At 36.3% G+C, this 18146-nt stretch overlaps 1 protein-coding gene across 2 annotated transcripts in view; it reads right to left on the reverse strand.

The window, feature by feature from the left end:
- The window catches only part of LOC145666485 (uncharacterized), a 500852-nt gene extending 483760 nt beyond the window's left edge, over window positions 1-17092 (reverse strand). Inside the window, exon 1 of one of the 2 annotated variants that reach the window (XM_081733747.1) lies at window positions 16139-17092. The gene's annotated coding sequence lies outside the window, so the exon portion shown is untranslated. Of the gene's footprint in view, window positions 1-16134 lie in introns of both variants that reach the window. The other variant, XM_081733748.1, reaches the window with a different exon arrangement.
- Between the last annotated feature and the right edge of the window lie 1054 nt (window positions 17093-18146).

Raw genomic sequence — 18146 nt, forward strand, 5'->3', positions numbered from 1 at the left:
TTTGTGTTTTAATAAAGACTGAACCTGTACAGTGCAACCGTGTGAAGAATATTAAGGAGACGCTTGCAACTACGTCTTTATTGTTTACAGTTGCTACAGGTCTAAAACCTAAACTACGGTTTACGTGCCAATTTCGCAAGTGAAATATTGCTGCATAACAATGAAGATTTTCTGGACCATGTCGTCTACAGTGATAAATCGACTTTTCACCTAAGAGCTAATGTGAACACTCATAATGTTTGCATCTGGCCGTCAGCAAATCCTCAGGAGATGGTACAATTGAAACGAAACTCCCCTAAATTGAATGTGTTTTGTGCCATATGGCGGAAAGTTTATGGGCCTTTCTCGCCTATCGACTAGATGTGTGCCGTGTGATGAATGAATCTCACATTGAACACTTGTAGCAAAGACTGTTTGAGGTGCTCTTTTACTTTATGCATTGCTTATAATTGTTCGTAAAATGTAATAAGTACTACGAAGACTTAAAACCCCAAAATTTATTTTGAAACATCCTACATTTCTCACCAACAGTGTTGGAACTAAGATGTAAAAAGAGAAAAAAAAATCCTTATAAAGTTATTGTTTACAACGATATTATTATTAGTCGAGACTATAACTACAACAACAACACGAGTTAGTAGTCAAAAAAATGTAATCAAGTGTATACTCGGTGGTCAAGGTGGCCAAAGTGGCACACACAGGTGTGTCACTTGTTTAATCCGCTCCAGTGTGGACACTAATTAAGATATCGGGATATTATTCTTGCAAAATGTGGTTGGACTATAGTTTATCATATTAATTTCTTTTTCTTCTGGTGTCGAATTTCACCCCAGTAAAAAATTCGAGAATTTTCTAATTTCGAATTTCCTTTACTTTTTTCCCCTGTAGCTTCCTTCGTTGTAGAAAGACATCCTTAAGACTTGCCAGGTAGATACCTCTGATGGATACCTAACTGTTGACATCAATTCGACGGGCCTGCGCGTAGTGTTGCCAATTAGGGAATTTAAAATTCTCCTATATTTGGGCAAAAAATTAGAAATTTTTGTTTATAAATCCGTAGCTATACGTCCGAGTGCAAGTCAACTTACGCCAATCGAACATTTGTCCTTACTTAACAAACGAAAGTACAGATCGTTACATGGGGTAATTAGGGAACGCACGTAAAATTCGTATTTAGGTTCTAGCCCTTGATTTTTCTAGTTTTTCCTTGCCTTTCTCTTTACAGTAATATATTTTTGATAATTAGAAGCTTTATTCCTTAAATATCGCCATAATACTTGTAGGATATATTAGTGGTGTACCAATGTTTAATTTAAGATAGTTTGCGTCTGTCTGGTTGCAGTGTTGCCAGCTACAGAATATTTTAATTCCAGATTTTAGGGGGAAATTTTGGAAAAATTATATGTTTTGTCTCTATTATTTCCCTCTTGTTGGCTATATCGGAACAAACGTACCAGTATCTGGAGGTCTCGTGTTTGCTCTACACAACGCACTATAGAAAGTTTCAATAGGATAATTAGGGGAAGTACAGTTGAGGTTTACAGTGGACCTTGTTCTCTAATTGAAAAGATAACTGTGATTTTTTTAAGGTAGAATGAGATATTTGTTATTGACATGCTTACTTTATTAGATATGTCACAAAACTTGTAGGATATATTAGAGGAATACCAAAGCTTATTTTAAGATAGTTTGTGTGTGTCTGATAGTAGTGTTGCTAGCTACAAAAAAAAAATTAATTCCAGATTTTAGGGGCAAATTTTGGGAAAAATTCCCTTTTTCATTTCTATTATTTCCTTCTTGTTGGCTACATTCAAACAAATGTACCAGTGTCTAACAGCCTCATCCTTAGCCTACACAGCGCACCATAAAAAGTTTCACTAGAATAATTAAGGGAAGTACAGTTGAGGTTTATAATAAACCATGTTCTGTAAATTGTAAGAAAATGGTGAATTTCTGAGGTAGAATGAGAGTTGTTTTTTTAATTTCATGTTTACCTTGTTATATATCGCCATGATACTTGTAGGATATATTCTTCGAGTACTACGATTTATTTTCAGATAGCTTTCGTCTGTCTGATGGCAGCGTTTCCAGCCAAAACAATTCATTCCCGCTATTAGGTGAAAAATTCGGAAAATTTCCCTTTTCCCCTCTATTATTACCCTCTTACTGGCTACATTGAAACAAACGTACCACTACCTGAAAGCTTCCTCTTTGCTCTACAGAACGCACCATAAAAAGTTTCAATAGGATAATTAGAGAAGCTATACCCCGGCATATTTGATTTTTGCCTCTGAGGCGTAAAAAGTGTCAAAATTTCATGTGTATGACAGAATTTTTTTTCCCTCTTTGAATGGAAGGCAGCGACTTCAGGATTTCACTGTACCTTGTCAACACACCAAAGATTTGTTTAGGTGACTTGAACCCATATAGCAGCAGTGGTGCTAGATACAAAAAATTTTGAAATTCGGTTAGGGATTTTTTTTTGTAAATTTTCACCCCTACATTTCCCTCAATAATTTCCCACCCGTTTGTAACACTGCAATACAACTTACACCAAAAGATAGCCACATCCATTTTCTTAAAAACAAGGCCTTAACCATATCAATCGAATGAATAGTTTTTGAGCAATAAGTCAGTAACTGGAAATGTAAGAAAACGCCAAAAATGATCTGGGACCGAAAGGAATAATCACACAATTTTGCTCGTATAGGTTCAAAGAAACAAACGATTTGTAAGTTACGAGGGCTTCGACTCAAGTTCTGTTGATTATTTCAATAATCTGCAACATAAATCAATAAATAATAGTTGCCAGAAAAAAAACAGATTTTTGAAAAAAAAACATGAAAAAGAACGATGTTTTTTATTGAAAAAAAACTTCACAGAAAAAAAACCGTTTTTTTACAACACTAATCATAGCTATTCTGCCATTATTGACAGGTCACTTGATGCAACTAAGAAGCTTCGATGTACGGTGGTCCTCAGCTAGTCTCTTCGTCCTGACGTACCAATTTTCTGTTTTAACACCTTCCTTCAACTACAGTCTCCACCCCTCCCTCTCTCTCCTTCCACCATACCCTCTAGCACGTCCCTCATAATACAGTTCCTCCTCAGCCAATGTCCCAACCAGTTTCTCTTCCTCCTATTAACATCTAAAATTCTTCTTTTCTTTCCTACTGCTATTTCTAACACCTCATTCGTTCTCCGTTCACCCCAGCTAATTCTCTCCTTTTTTTCTCTATGCCCACGTCTCGAAAGCCTACATAAAAAAAAAAGTCGCTTTTGCGTAAAGTTCATGTTTCTGCCAAATAGAGTACATATTGGAACCAGTAAAACAAAATCTCAATATTTCATCTTCAATGAAAGATTAGCTAATCGTGGTTGAAAAGAAAAGTCGTCTCTAAACGCCTTTAAAGTGTAAAAATAATTTTGCAATTCATGGCATTTCAGTAATCTGTGCTGTATTGATTTTGTTTCATGAGTCTCAGAGGTAGCCTCCCCAGTCTGGGAACCAGTGCAGTATTGAGTATATTAAAACAATATAAAAAGATTGTGATTTATCTTGTAAGTAGTGAACAGGGGCGTCATTTAGGAGGGGCACGGAGGGGCATTTGCCCCCCCTGAGTTTGAGATTTATATAGATTTTATCAATAGAGTAGTAGTAAATGAGTGAAAAACGCGAAATTGTACTTATATCAAGGGGTTTTGCCCCCCCCCCCAAGAAGAATCTGAAATGACGCTCCTGGTAGTGAAGCGTGGCCACCCATTGACAAAAAAATCAAGGTCATCGCCTATGTTGTACACTATCAATATACTTACACGAAAGTAAACTATATTACATTTAGAAACATACATTGTATTCCCATTATCATTGACACATAGTAGAATTTATTATTCCTTATATCCAGAGTAAAATTTACATATGAAAAGCATAAGATTTCTTAAAAGCAAGACTTGCAAGACCAAGACCACCCGGGTCTTCGTTTTGGCCTTGCATTTGCTCATTACTATCAATCAGTTTTTGTTTTTTTTTCCAGATCAAGTTTTTTTTTTTTTTCAATCGATTCAGCATTCTAAGAGTAAGTTCCACCTGCTCTGTAAACTCTCTATCCAAATCGGAGTGGTAAAAGTAAAGTACCCATTCCCGGTTTCAACGTTCATCATTGAACGTAAACGGTAACATATAGCAATGAGAGATTTTCTGCGAACGATTCAACATCTCAAAGCAACATAATATTGTTATCCACGACATTCTACGGAAAACAGAAGTGTTCAAATTTAACATTACTTCCGGTTTTAATAGGTACGTACTAATTTGTGTAAAGCAAAAGCTATACGAGATATCGTAATGAGGCTTTTTGCAATAGTTTCAGGTTGCTAAGAATAGGTTCCGCCTGATCTGTCAATAGTGTTCAAACCGGAAGTAGTTAAATTTCCGGTTTCAACGTTTATCACCATAGAATGAAAACTGTAAGAGATAGCAAGAAGCGTTTATTTAAACAATTCAGCGTGTCTAGAAAACATGACTATCCACAGCACTTTATGCAAACCGCAAGTGGTTCAAATTTACTATTACTTCCGCTTTCAACGCTTTACAGTCATTGGACGAAAATGGCAACAGTTAGAACCTGTTAATTTATAAACGATTCAGCGTCTTAAGACAACATGTCATGACTATCCACAACCCCCTACCAAGACCGGAAGCTGTTGAAATGGACTATTTCCGGTTTCAGTACTGATTTCAGTAGAGCGAAACCGTTAGAAGATATGAAGAAGTGTCTTTTTGCAATTGATTCAGTATCCCACGAATACGTTCTATCTCCTCCAATCTTCTCCCTCTATTCAAACCGGAAGTGGTTGAAATAAAGGAGTTTTGGTTTCAACCTTTATCAACATAGAAAACAATAGTAAGAAACACTTTTTTTTTTGTATGGATTCAGCGTCCAAGAAACAAATTCTATCTTTGATTTTATTACTCTATTGGAACCAGCACTTCCAGTTATTTCATAGCATTGGCCTCGAAATATTATTTTGCTACGTCCTTGTATTTTTCACTGAAATTGCGAAAGAAATTAGTGTTCTGTTTACAAATTTAAAAACAAACTTTAAAAAACTTGATCTAGGCATAATTTGGGCAGCACATTACTCAGGAAAGTAGTACTTAAGTTACATTAAATAACTGTTTCTTCGTCATAAAAATATATAGGCTGATTTTGTGGGCTGAGCAATGCTGATTCCTTGTTTCTTAATATTACAGATTATGCACTGAATAAAAAAATTTGTGAACATATATAAAACCATACAGTACCTTAGGTAATCTATAGAATGCCAAAGTTAGTATATAGCCTACCCTATATAAAAAATACTTTTCCTGTTTTTATTTTTTCATTTTCATATTTGTTATATGCAAAAAAAACTCGACTTTATTATTTAATGTTCACATAAACAGTAAATAAACAGATGATCTCCATTTCCATTGCTACCGAAACTGCTATACAAAAATTAAAATCGAGATGCAAATTAAATCAAATTAATTGCAATTGCTATGGAAAAAGCAAAATCTTTAAACAATACTGATTCCAAGGTACCACCCAGAAAGGAACGAAAGAAAAAAAAGTTACGATGATTAGCCATATAATTCAAAACTGTAACCTTTCAAGTATGAAATGAAGACGATAATTCTGAACAAGGTACTTACTCCATTTGTTTGTTGGAATTTAGTGTCCCGTTTTATAAGAGACATTGATCTACAGAATTTGAAAGCGAGGAAGCAGGTGTAAACACTGTTTATTATTCCTTTTGATCTCATTTAGGACTAAGAATGCACCCATTTCAATTTATTTGTGTTTAAATGAAATGAAATCTTTTAAGTTTCACGTTCCACGCTTATGCCGGTTAGGCTAAAAGAGACAATAACGATGAGAAATGAAGGAAATGGTAGAATGAAGAAAGTGGGAGGAAATGGGAGAACCCCGAGGAAACCCATGCACACGGTGCTTGTCCACCACAAAGTTCATTTGGCGCGAATTGGGATTGAACCAGAGACCTTGTGAACCAGAGGCGAACGCCCTACCACTGAGCCACCGCGTGTTTAGTAGTAACTTTCATCTATTTACTATCATTTTGGATTGTTATTAGATATATTTGATTCGATGTAAGCCTATTCCAATGCGATGTTAAATCTATTTTCAATGCTTGTTTAGGAAGCTGTACTGGTTACAAGAAAACTGATTAGAAGATCAATTTATGTCCATAAATTATTTTTAAAAACTAATCATTCATCAAAATAGGTAGCGAAACAATTTGTAATAATTATATCAACAAGACGAAATAATTGCTTTTCAACGGTCAAACTGTCGCCTTTTATCTTGAACAAATGTGCTTCATCATTACTTTTCTCTCTCTCCCCTATCAAGAGTTGTCATATTGTGCTTTTCTGATTTGATGTACCGATAAGGCAGAACAAAATGTAAAGCACTCCAGACATCAACAATGGACATAAGACTTTTCTGTTGGTAACTAAGACTGAACTAAAGGTTCATTTTCCTGTCATTTTCAGAAAGTCATGCCCCGTTTAACTTAACATATCGATAAATATCTACCACTACATGCATTCCTGACTTTGAAACAAAGATTATGATACAAGGGTCACCAGGATTTCTCTTTTTAATTTGAACCATTACCTGCATTATCACACACCATCAACATATAACACAAATCGAGAATTTTCAATTACTATGGCCAACTGTTTAACTTTGGGGAGGCCCATTTAAAATATTTCGTTGTCAGATATCCACGCAAAGATACCCAGATCACGACTGGTTCAACTAACCCTCAGTTCCCTACGATCGCAGCCCGTGCCCATCAGAAATATCTTCCCTTCACGAATGAGTCACGTAGTACATTCGTCAAGTGTAGCCTGACTTCTTTTTCTTCCATCACATCCTGAATTTCGATTCTCAGAACCCTCGAACAGTACAGTACTTTTTTTCGTCTTTCAATTTTCCATATTGTTCTATTCTATACTGTCAAACATTAGTGATTGATTTCCCGATTCAACCAGCCACTTGTATCATATTCACATTTTGAAATCCCTAGGTCACTTAGCTACTCTCAATATTACTTTTAATGAGTCCTATTACAAAACTATCTCAATATGGGTGCTAGTTCTTTTATTTTTATATTTTTCGCCCTCTCTCATTTCCCAATTTAACACCCGCAATTTCTCTCCATAAACCTACTACGCCCCAAATATCACCTTCTGCCTTCTTACCCGTGCCCTGCACAAATCCAGGATCCATAAGAAGCCTAGAAACAATGGTGGCATTGTTTTCTTAGGCTATTAGTTAGGTGGTATGCTTCCCAGACGCTAGACTTGAAAAAAGGGGATATTGCAATGAACATCACATTCACCCGATTTCAATCCCACTCATTCAATATGTCAGATATCCACGCAAATCTGAGGCATGTCCTGTGACAATCCGAAATATCCTCATGATAGGGCAACCACTACAACTGCTGATCTTGGTCTTCTCATGACTAAGAGGATCAAAGAAACGCTGTGGAACGTTCCAGTTCTCGGGATATGGTTGAACTTGATGTGCCACTGATAGGCTATGACATTGAAAACTAGCAGATAAATCGAATGTGCTGATTTGGTCCATAGTTATTGTTGTTCTTGATATACTGGTAGTTTCAGAAATTTTAGATGAACAAGGCAGACCCGTATTTATATATTGAGTGCCCCTGTGCTCTAAATAATTTGCACCTCCCCCCCCGCTCAAAATTTGCCGCCCCTTATAAAAAAAATGACGAATATTACAGTTGAATTCATAATTTTTGGAGTCGCTGAGTTTAACGGTATCAGCTTTCATAACATTCAAGTTAATCCTTACCCCTTGGAGTATGACTTTTTAAAAAAATAATCAGATAAGCTAGCTCATTAGTAACTATAGTAATTAGAGAGAATTAAACACATTAACATATTTTCTTGCGCTTGCGCGGGACTTTGCGTTTGCAGGTTGCTAATTTTAAATATTACTTTATTGTGAATCTTAAAAAAAAAATCCAAAATTTTGTCCCCCCTAAAGTCTACCGCCCTGTGCTCCAGCACAGAATACCTAAATATGGCCTGGAACCAAGTGAAAGCAGAGACGATCGGGGGTCAAAAAAAAGTTGACCTATGACCCACCACTTACCGTCACCCACTCTAACCCGCCAACCACCAAAACTCATCGTCATCAACTCTGACCCATGATCCACACACTCCTCTTAACTGACTAAAGAGTTTACACTTGTAATAAAACAAGACTGTGAAATTATCACTAATCGGAGTTTCAACTTCTACGGTCAATCACTCAAGCACCGCCCTGTTGCAGTATCAGTGGACAAAACCTTTAGATACAATATAAAAAAGGTAAAATGATTGTCATGGGCGATATTACGATGAATTTCAGTTTAGTTATATATAATTATTTCCTTGTTGAATTACAGATACTTTTTCAGTGGAAAGTAGGATGAAATTTGAAAACCTCAAATCAAGGTAAAGTACGCCAAACGTAAAGGGGAGAAAAACAGCATAAAATTTGACTGTCTCTCGAAAGTCAAGTATTAAGTCCTATTGCTACTATTACAATCACAAATATCAAAATCCAAAAGAGCCTAAAGCTCTCTTTTCACTTGGATGTACTGATCTTCAATAAGTAAATAGAGCTAAGTTAAGTTTAACATCCCTTGCAGCAGCGAGGCTATATGAGAAGGGACCTACTGACTAACGTGGATTCCGAACCACATGAAGTAAGTAAATAGAAATGTATGAAAAAGGAAGAAAAATGGAGGCCTTGAAAGTAAATTGTAGACAAATTCACCAGTGATCAGAATATGCTGTCTACAATGCACTGAGTGGAGTGTGTCGGTGGGTCGCAATGGGTCACGTCCAGTTGACCACGACTTACTCACAAATCTTAACCCACGATCCACTCCATCTCTGTATATGAACCCACAAAATTATATTAAATATCACTTGAAGAGATCTTCCACCGACGCTTAGATGACCTTGGAACAAACCAGAAATGAATGCTCTACTTCTGCAACGATAGAAGAGGTTACAAAAGATCCGGAAGGAGTCAGTTCCGTGACCCTCCAGACCAGATCCAGTGACGACGAAGAATCATCATACGTCATACAGAAGAAGAGTATGGATGAGGCAGCTAAAACAATGTTCGAACAAACACCGTTGTCTTTTCTCTCTCCTCACAAATCTAGAATACTGTTTTGACGTTTACTATGGAATATTACAATAATGGTGTAGAGCTAACATTTCGGACGCTTGCGAGTCATCAAGTATGTCCGTGTTAACTTCATCTCAGAAATGAGACCACCCATTCAGGTGACCAGTGCCATTACTTTACCCCTGAGCCAGGGGCGGATCCAGGACCGACTTCTGGGGGGGGGGCGATGGGTTGTCATACTGCTACTTTTAAGGGCTCCAAACTTTGGGATGGGTTTTATTTATATATATAAAATAAGAAAGTTTCCTCTTCTGGGGGGGGGCGATCGCCCCCCTGGATCCGCCCCTGCCCTGAGCAACCGAGCAGACCGTCTAATAATACTAATAATTTTTTATCAAGACACATCACGTATGCAACTTATCGATCAATTGCAAAACCCCTGAAATGTATCAATAATTGATAGATTCTCGATTACAAGCATATCCATCCAAGTACAAGTAACAAAAATTGTACCAAGATTATTAACCATCCCCCCTGATGAAATGTGTAAAAGAAAAATAAAACCTTTCAATTTAATGTCCCACGAGCATGCTCTTTAGGCTAAAGGAGACTATGATTAAGGCAAGTGAATGATAATAGAAAAACTGATGAAATGAGAAAGTGGGAGAAAACCCACGGACACGATGCCCACCACAGCACAAACTTACTCGGCCGGGGTTCGAACCAGTGACTTCACGGGCAATCGCTCTACCACTGAGCAACCATGGCCCCAAAATGTGCAGAAGAAACCTAAATAGTCACAGAATACAAGGTTAAGCTGACTGAGTTTAACGTCCCTTTCAGCATCAAGGCTATATGAGACTTGGACCTACTGATTAACATAGAATCCGAAATACGCGAGCTCTCGTCGGGAATCGAACCCAGGTCTCCCACGACAAAGGCGCGTACGCTAACCGCCTAGCTACGCACAGAGTACAAAGATGGGGTGGATTGATTCCGCCTTCTGCATTGTAACCTAAATAGCTTCATTCACTGTTTATATTTTGCAGGGAAGTGTTACATCAACTACTATCAAAAATGTTATCGGTCATCTAACGTTTTTTCCCCAGTCACCAAGTGATAAAGTATATTAACTTATAAAAAAAGATAATAAATATGCTTATCATAAAACATCGATCAAATAATAACTCGATATATCAGCACGATTCATTAAATACTTTTACTTCAGTCTTTTAAAACAATCGAACAATGTTGTGATGATACCATTTTCAAGTTTTTAAAACAAGAACTGAGTTCGACTCTTCAAATCATATCGATGTATGGGATAACTTTACTATGAAAGTTACCAGTATTAAGGAAAATATACACATTTTTTTTTTTATTACTTTTTCAGCGTCTAGGGTATATGAAATGTGAATCTACATGTTAATATGGAAGTTTGATTGTGTGTTATTCTACGGGGAATTGAACTTAGGCTTTCTGCACCCAAGGAAAGGAAGCTCAGTATAGAACCACAAATGGATTAGGAAAGAAGTATACAAACTGCATCAAAGTCTGGAGCCATAGCCTAACTCTATTATGAAATTCGAATAAATCGTTAAGTTTTACGTACCACGTTTATGTCGGCTAGATTAAAAGAAACAGTGATGATGAGAAATGAATGAAATGGTGGAATGAAGAAAGTGTGAGGAAACGGGAGAACCCCAGAAAACCCACACACAAGGTGCTTGTCCACCACATAGTTCACTTGGCGCGAGCTGGGATCGAACGAAATATCCCAAGCACCAGAGGTGAACGCTCTACCACTGAGCCACCGCGATCACCTACTCTATTATGATTAGAGAAACGAAAAAAAAAATGAAGAGAAAAACTGTTGAAAATAGGTAGCTTTCACTTTAAAAACAATAAGTGGTGGATTTTCCCAATCGTATCAGATGTTTGGGCTCCACACTTGCAAAGCGCCCATGTTAAATGAAAAAGCTACGTCGATAGCTCACCCCAAGCTGTTCACTTGGGCCTTCATCATACCAACAATCCGATTTGCTGGAAACGGATTCGAGGTGTCCATATAGTTTTCCTTACAAAAACAAATAAATGTGCATGTTTCTAGTGTCATTTTTGCGTGTCCTTATGTTCTCTATTCGAACAGTCGAAAAATTACCTACCTCTAACAACCTTCCTCTTTCACTTTTTTTCGAATGTTTACTCTTAACAGAGTTGGCCTATGGCCCCAGCAGCCCTTGATACACTCGATAAACGTACAGAATTATTATCATAAGGGATAAATTAATTCAACAATATGAGCAATGAAATTATGTCTAAAAGCATTGAACATAGGCTATACAGGTGTCTGAACCACACAACAGTAAAGTGTAGTTTATAACCATATGAATGTTATTTTAGCTTCAAGTCAGAAACAGTTTTAAAACTGGTGAAATATGCGAAGACCAAAGTAACAATAGCTGCGAAGATCAAAGTAAGAATAGCGAGCCCATTAGAGTAGTCTACATATTAATTAGTGGTTCTTAAACATTTTTGACTGAAGAACACTTTACTGAATGAAGGTCCAGGACATCACGACATATTTGTTTATATTTTTATTAGTAATAATAATAATATAAATTATGGATATAGTATACATGAAGCTGCATCAGTTCCCGAAGGAGCAGGACGCTCATACTTTTAGGGATTATTCATTGAGTATGTACGAACTTACAAAGGGGGTAACAAAGCGACTTTTATTTACTTATCGACTGATACGAAAATAAAAAAGAACGTACCTGTACTTTATATCTGCATGTCTAGTGCCCTTGTACGTTATCTATGACTGTGTGTGTGGGGGGGGGGGATTTAACGCATATGGCATTTCTTGTGCACATGGATACTTCTTACTATTGCACTACGTAGAAAATTTATGATATTTCATGTAGAAGTGGTAATAGAACACAGAAGAAACGTAGATCAGGGGGGTTCTCATGTATACTATTACCTAAATTATAATAGTGTAACCTTATAAGATTTTATAACATAATTATTCCATATTGTACTGAGCATTATTGCTGCCGCTGGAGGCATTGACTGGTACAGTCTGTCTCAAAGTTGATTTTATTAACATGACTTGAAAAATCATGCTTGCAAGTACTTGCCAGCCAAAAATCTACTAGTCAGACCATTTTGCAGTGTTACAGTGTTTATACGAATGAACAAAAATCACTTTGGGACATAGTAAACATCTTACAAATAAAAAAAAAAAAAGAGTGACATCTAGTATTTTTTGAATTCACGTTTTTGATTGAACGGACTTTACTCGCCAAATGTAAAATAATAATAATAATAATAATAATAATAATAATAATAATAATAATAATAATAATAATAATAATAATAATAATAATAATAATAAATAAAAATTACTCGCCGCTGGCGAGCATGCAAGTGCAATTTTTAAGCATTAATTACTAAATTATTCATGATTTTTAAATTATGAAAATTCGACACGCACTTGGGGACTGCGTGATACACCAATGTGACGCGACACAATGGTTGAGAACCGCTGAACTAGCTAACCTAAATGAACATTTATTCAAATAGAATTTCATTAAAGTTGTACATGCAACACAAAATTCGGATTAAATTGCTGAATTTAACAACAATTCTTCAAAGGACTTCAATTTTTCTTTTTAACAATACCACTGCAAATTTAACTTTTTAAAACTATTTTACGCGAGTTTCCTAAGGAAAAAAATGCATAAACAAAGAAAGAAACAACCAGTGATAACGTATATCCCATAGTGTATAAAGTTCTAGTAGAATTGGATTTTCTCAAATATAACATGAGAAACTCCCGTTCTACCAGACTGACCTGCATTGTTCGTTTGTATAAAACGATTAACTGGTCTATAACCCTATCTTCTTCTTAAATTTCTGCAAAACTCAACATCTACCGCCCTAATACTTTAACTTAATAAAGGGTTGCCTCAGGAAGAATTCAACATGCCACAATTCATTTCGAGGAATAGTGTTTTTACGTGGAAACACTACAGAAAAATTAACCCATCATTTGGCTGAAGCTAAAAATCTAGTAGACTTATATTTACCCTTCACTTAAAATGACTTAATTTCAGTCTAACAAATAACTCTTCTATAATGTAAACAACAGACCGATAATAAATATGTACAGCTTTGTAAGGTTATTATTACAATTATTAAATAGCAAGCTGATCGTTTCTATTTCGTTCTACTGCATAAGCCTAATTCAATACATGTTTATAAGATATACGCCTTCGGAATGTTGTCTGACAAGCCAGAAAAAAAAGTAAGATACGTCAAAATTTTTAATTATTCATGACCTACTTGTACACATTTATTGGCTCTAAATTAGCTTTTCCTATTCATTTGGAGAAAAATGCATTAACTGAAGGTAACATCCCAGCATTTTCCTAGTGTAGCCAAGAGCATTTCCAGAAATCATTTTTGGTCCGATCACCACCACAAGAGTTCGGCTCAAGTTCTAGCTCTCTATATTTTTTTATTATTATTATTATTATTTCGTTGGTCTATATCCTTAGTGTCTGAATCAGAATGAGCATAAACTTTCGAATAGTTAGAATAATTCACATATGTTATACATTTATTTTCCTAATTTGAAACATGTCTAATGAAAGTTCAATGAAAATGAAAAAAAAAAATGTGTAATAAAAAAAATCCTGTAGGATAGGGCCAGTCGCGTGCCACCCCAAATAGCCGTATCCAGTGATGCCAACCTGTGGTAAAAATCCCATATCGTGGGTGTTTTGACCTTATTTTCTCGGAAAGGGATAATAAGCAGGATATATGGTATTTTCCAAGATCGAAATATACGGCTTATTCACTTAGATATTGTAAAAAGTTACTAACACAGAGAAATTTATTTTTTAATATTATATCAAGCTTTTAATTAGTATATCGTGGGAAATTCACATGTAAAATGGGATTTTTTGTCTCTCGACATGGGATTTCATATTGTTTCAGGTTGACATCACTGGCCGTATCACCCAGCAACATCTTGCGTACCACAACTAGATAAACCAATCTGTCCTAAAGGTAAAAGATTTTGAGTGCAAGTAAAATATGATGAATACAGCATATGGCGGGGAAAAACGAGTGACTACTCCGAGAAAATCTACGAACACCCTGCCGTCTACAAGTTTATATGACCTGGTGATCGAACCACGTACTCTCGTATTAAAAATGAGCGCCTTACCACTCAGTAATCATGCCTCTGAATCCAGACTTACAGCCGCCATGCAATTGGCCTTCTGAACCAACAAACTATTCTCTCGAATACTCGTGAAAGAAGAGAGTTGGCCAATGTACGGACAAACTTTTGGCAGATTATGATACAACAAAAGAAAATCACAGCTATAAAGCCTATAATACCTTGGGCACTGGCGCATGATCCACGTGTGCACCCGAAATTTTACTAGCGACATGACCAATCTACTTGAGATATTGTAGAAACAATGCAGTTAGTTACGTGCTACCAAGTTCAGACCCTCCCTGTCTCAAGCTGAGCTGCCATTTCATACATGCCTGAACGTATGTAATTCAACGCATTATTTACAAAGAACAAGTCATAAGGTACTTATTTCTGTAGACAACTCAATAACGCAAAACAACATATCTAAATTTGAACACGTGGAATAGATAGGCAGTACTTGATCATCAGAGCTTATAACTATCAATCATACATAATCTTATGAGTGATACAGGTATATATTACGCACGCTTTAAAAAGTTTACTTTGTGCCATGTGTGAACTCCCGTTTCATTGGATCATTGGAGAACAATTTATTTCCACGGTAAACGCTTCGCACTCTCCATCACGCTCCCATACAATAACTTGTTTCCATCCTAGGTATAATCCATTAAAAAAAATACATTACTATAAATTACTACTTTGTCTTTCTTTCTCTCTCTTTCATTTCTACGTCTTCCTTAGGATATATCCGCTTTGACCATCGTCAGCAATTTCCTGTCAATGCATTATTTACCGATTCATTCAAACACAAACAGCCACCGATTTCAAATGCAAATCAAACAATTTGGAAGCTTCCACAAACGCCAGCCCTTTCCTCGGATTATTTGTTATTCTACCTAAAAGTAGTTCCGCCCTCTCTTGTTTCCGGTCCATTGACAAACCGAAAAAAGCGATTAGCGTTGCAAAAATCTCCCCCGAACCCCTTCGCTTAGGTCAAAAGTCAATCGTCAAAGATTTATTCACCGGAATGGCGTCTGAGATACGAAATCCTCTTCCCAGAAAGAGTTAACTGAAAATAATTTATTCCCTACAAGTGTGTTACGTTCGTGAGCACATTAGATGAAAGTCTCACTAAATGCGAATGCAATAATACAAATCATTAACTGATTTAAGAACATAATTTGCACAAGCACGTGGCTACATAATTCTACATGGTGTTCTTTCTACTGAATTCTCAATTAAAATATATGATAGCGAAATTTACGTTGAATAAAATTACTTATATACACTAGGTCGACAAGGCTATACAAGTAAACCAATGATTCTCGTAGAGTTCAAAGGTCAATGTACGAAATGTTTTGCATAGAAACCGACACTGTACCAACAGTCAAACCGACCAGGACTTACCGATGTTATATTTTGCAAAACAATAAATGTAATATATCAGAATTTATACTAAATTTTAAACATTCTTTTTACAAATGTCTATAATAGAACTGAAGACCACAACAATTATTAAGCTATAATTCGTTCAGAGACAATAATCCAAGGCTACGGACATAATGTTTATGAAAATATAACTCCCGCAACAATAATTACTGCACACAACACAATATTGTTATCCACACCCTTGGATCATTGTTCTCTGAATGTAACAGAGGTACTTACCTACCTGGCGAATTGTTGCCTTGGATTCAGGAAAGCCCGATTCTGCGCGAACTCCAACCCGATCCGACGGACGATGAGAACAATACAGTCGCGATAGTCACACTAGCACATTTCTTATTAAACGAATAATTATCAATTTCACACTAAATAAACATCTTATAATATCATTCATTAAAAAAATTGCGAACACTCACATCATACCATGTTCTCTTGTGTTTTGAATTGTTATAGCACAAAGTGATTATAAATATTTTTAAAACGTTATTTTTCAATCAGAATATGTACACGCTTGAACGAATCACTTTCGCATGTGAAAAACACGTAAACCACTGTTTTAATATTCCAGATATTTACAGATCTTACACTTGATAAAATAGTTAATGAAATGAAATCGACCGTTCGCGATGAAAGTTAATGTTTTTAGCTAAAATGATTGCTTACGTTCTTCTTCATATAAGATATACATTTATAAAAAAGAAGTGTGAGCTTGTCTTTGGATTCTGTAACTTAACAAGCTGGAAGAATATACATATATCACACGAAAGGTGTTAAATCACGTAAACACATCCACAATTCACTCGTAACACGGCACTGAACAACAAATTTTTGATTTTTGGAAACTGACCAGTGAAATTCGAAAATCGTATTCACTCGCGCTTTTTTTTTCTTTTTCTAAATCAAACTGGATCCTCAATTCTTTTTTTCTTTTATTTCCGAATTGCGATGTCAAGCTCACCCAAGCAATGGCAGACACACTGTTTGGTACAGCAGTGGGGCGTATATGCCGCCACTACTATGCTACGACAAGAGCCAACCATGAGGTCCTACGATTTACATTTATCAAACCACAACGCACGTTGCCTTCTTCTTCACACGCACATCAAGTGCAGTCATGTGCTGTGGTCGAGAAGTCGAGAAGTGTGCACTGTGCAGTTCTTAAGAAACTTCCTAGGTGGAGACACTGTACCAATCTCATGAAGACTTCCTGACTGGTGCTCAATGTTGAGGTCGCCGCCCCTTTACGGGCGATGTGCCAATAGGAAAGCTCATGAAATCACGCGAATTCATTGCAGTTATTGCTATAAAGTACTATGTTCGTAACGGTACTATCAACTTCAGAACTAAATTTAGATAGTTCTTTGCAATTCAAAGATAAACCTGATACTCTTTTTAATGAATAAGAAACACCCTGTCTGATGGTGTTCATTCAGTTCTCGCTCGTTGAGTAATCCGCCCAGTGAGCTTTTTCTTCGAAATGAAGAATCGTTGATACGAATAACAAATGCATTTAACTTCCATCAAGTTATGTCTTTGTTTCAATGGCTTGATTTTAGAACAATCAACTATTTCTCAGAGAAAGAAAGATTTCATCTAATAATTTTCCGTGTTAACTAAAGCAATTCCAGTCAACTATTATATAGTTTAAAACGAGGAAAGCATCAGTCTGGCAGGTGGAGGGGAGAAGGGCTTCAGAGCAAGTTCTTACTGACACCAATTTTACATATTTTTCTTTTGCCCCTAATCTTTCACAAGTATTTCTCACACGTAAGAAGTACCATCACAGATGTACGAACGAAGCGTAGAAACGTAAATGAAACACGTCATACAATTGAAAAATAATAATAAAATAAAGGAAAACGAGAACATTTTAGGTTGTTAGACGAGATGTCCTACTCTTCGGTAAAAGCACTTTCTGGGATACCCAGATACAGGCCTCTAGCTTATGTACTAAACAGAGGAGGAGGAGGAGGATGAATACATCTTTCATTTATAGTTTCTTAGTATATAGAATAAATGCTATTAGTATGAAATACCATTTCCCTTAATCAGGGGTGGACCAAGGCCCGGGCGACTGCCCGAGGCGCCACAGTCGGGGCGCCAAAACGACTCAAAATTAAATTTTATAACGTTTTCTACTGACTTTCTAGGTTTTATATTCTTGTAAAGTAGCGTCAATTACATCGTCTTTTTCCAATCCACCATGGAAGAAGAGAGTTTCATAGTACTATATG

This window comes from Thermobia domestica, chromosome 12, assembly GCF_964235325.1.
Source record: "Thermobia domestica chromosome 12, izTheDome1.hap1.1, whole genome shotgun sequence".
NCBI lineage: Eukaryota > Metazoa > Arthropoda > Insecta > Zygentoma > Lepismatidae > Thermobia > Thermobia domestica.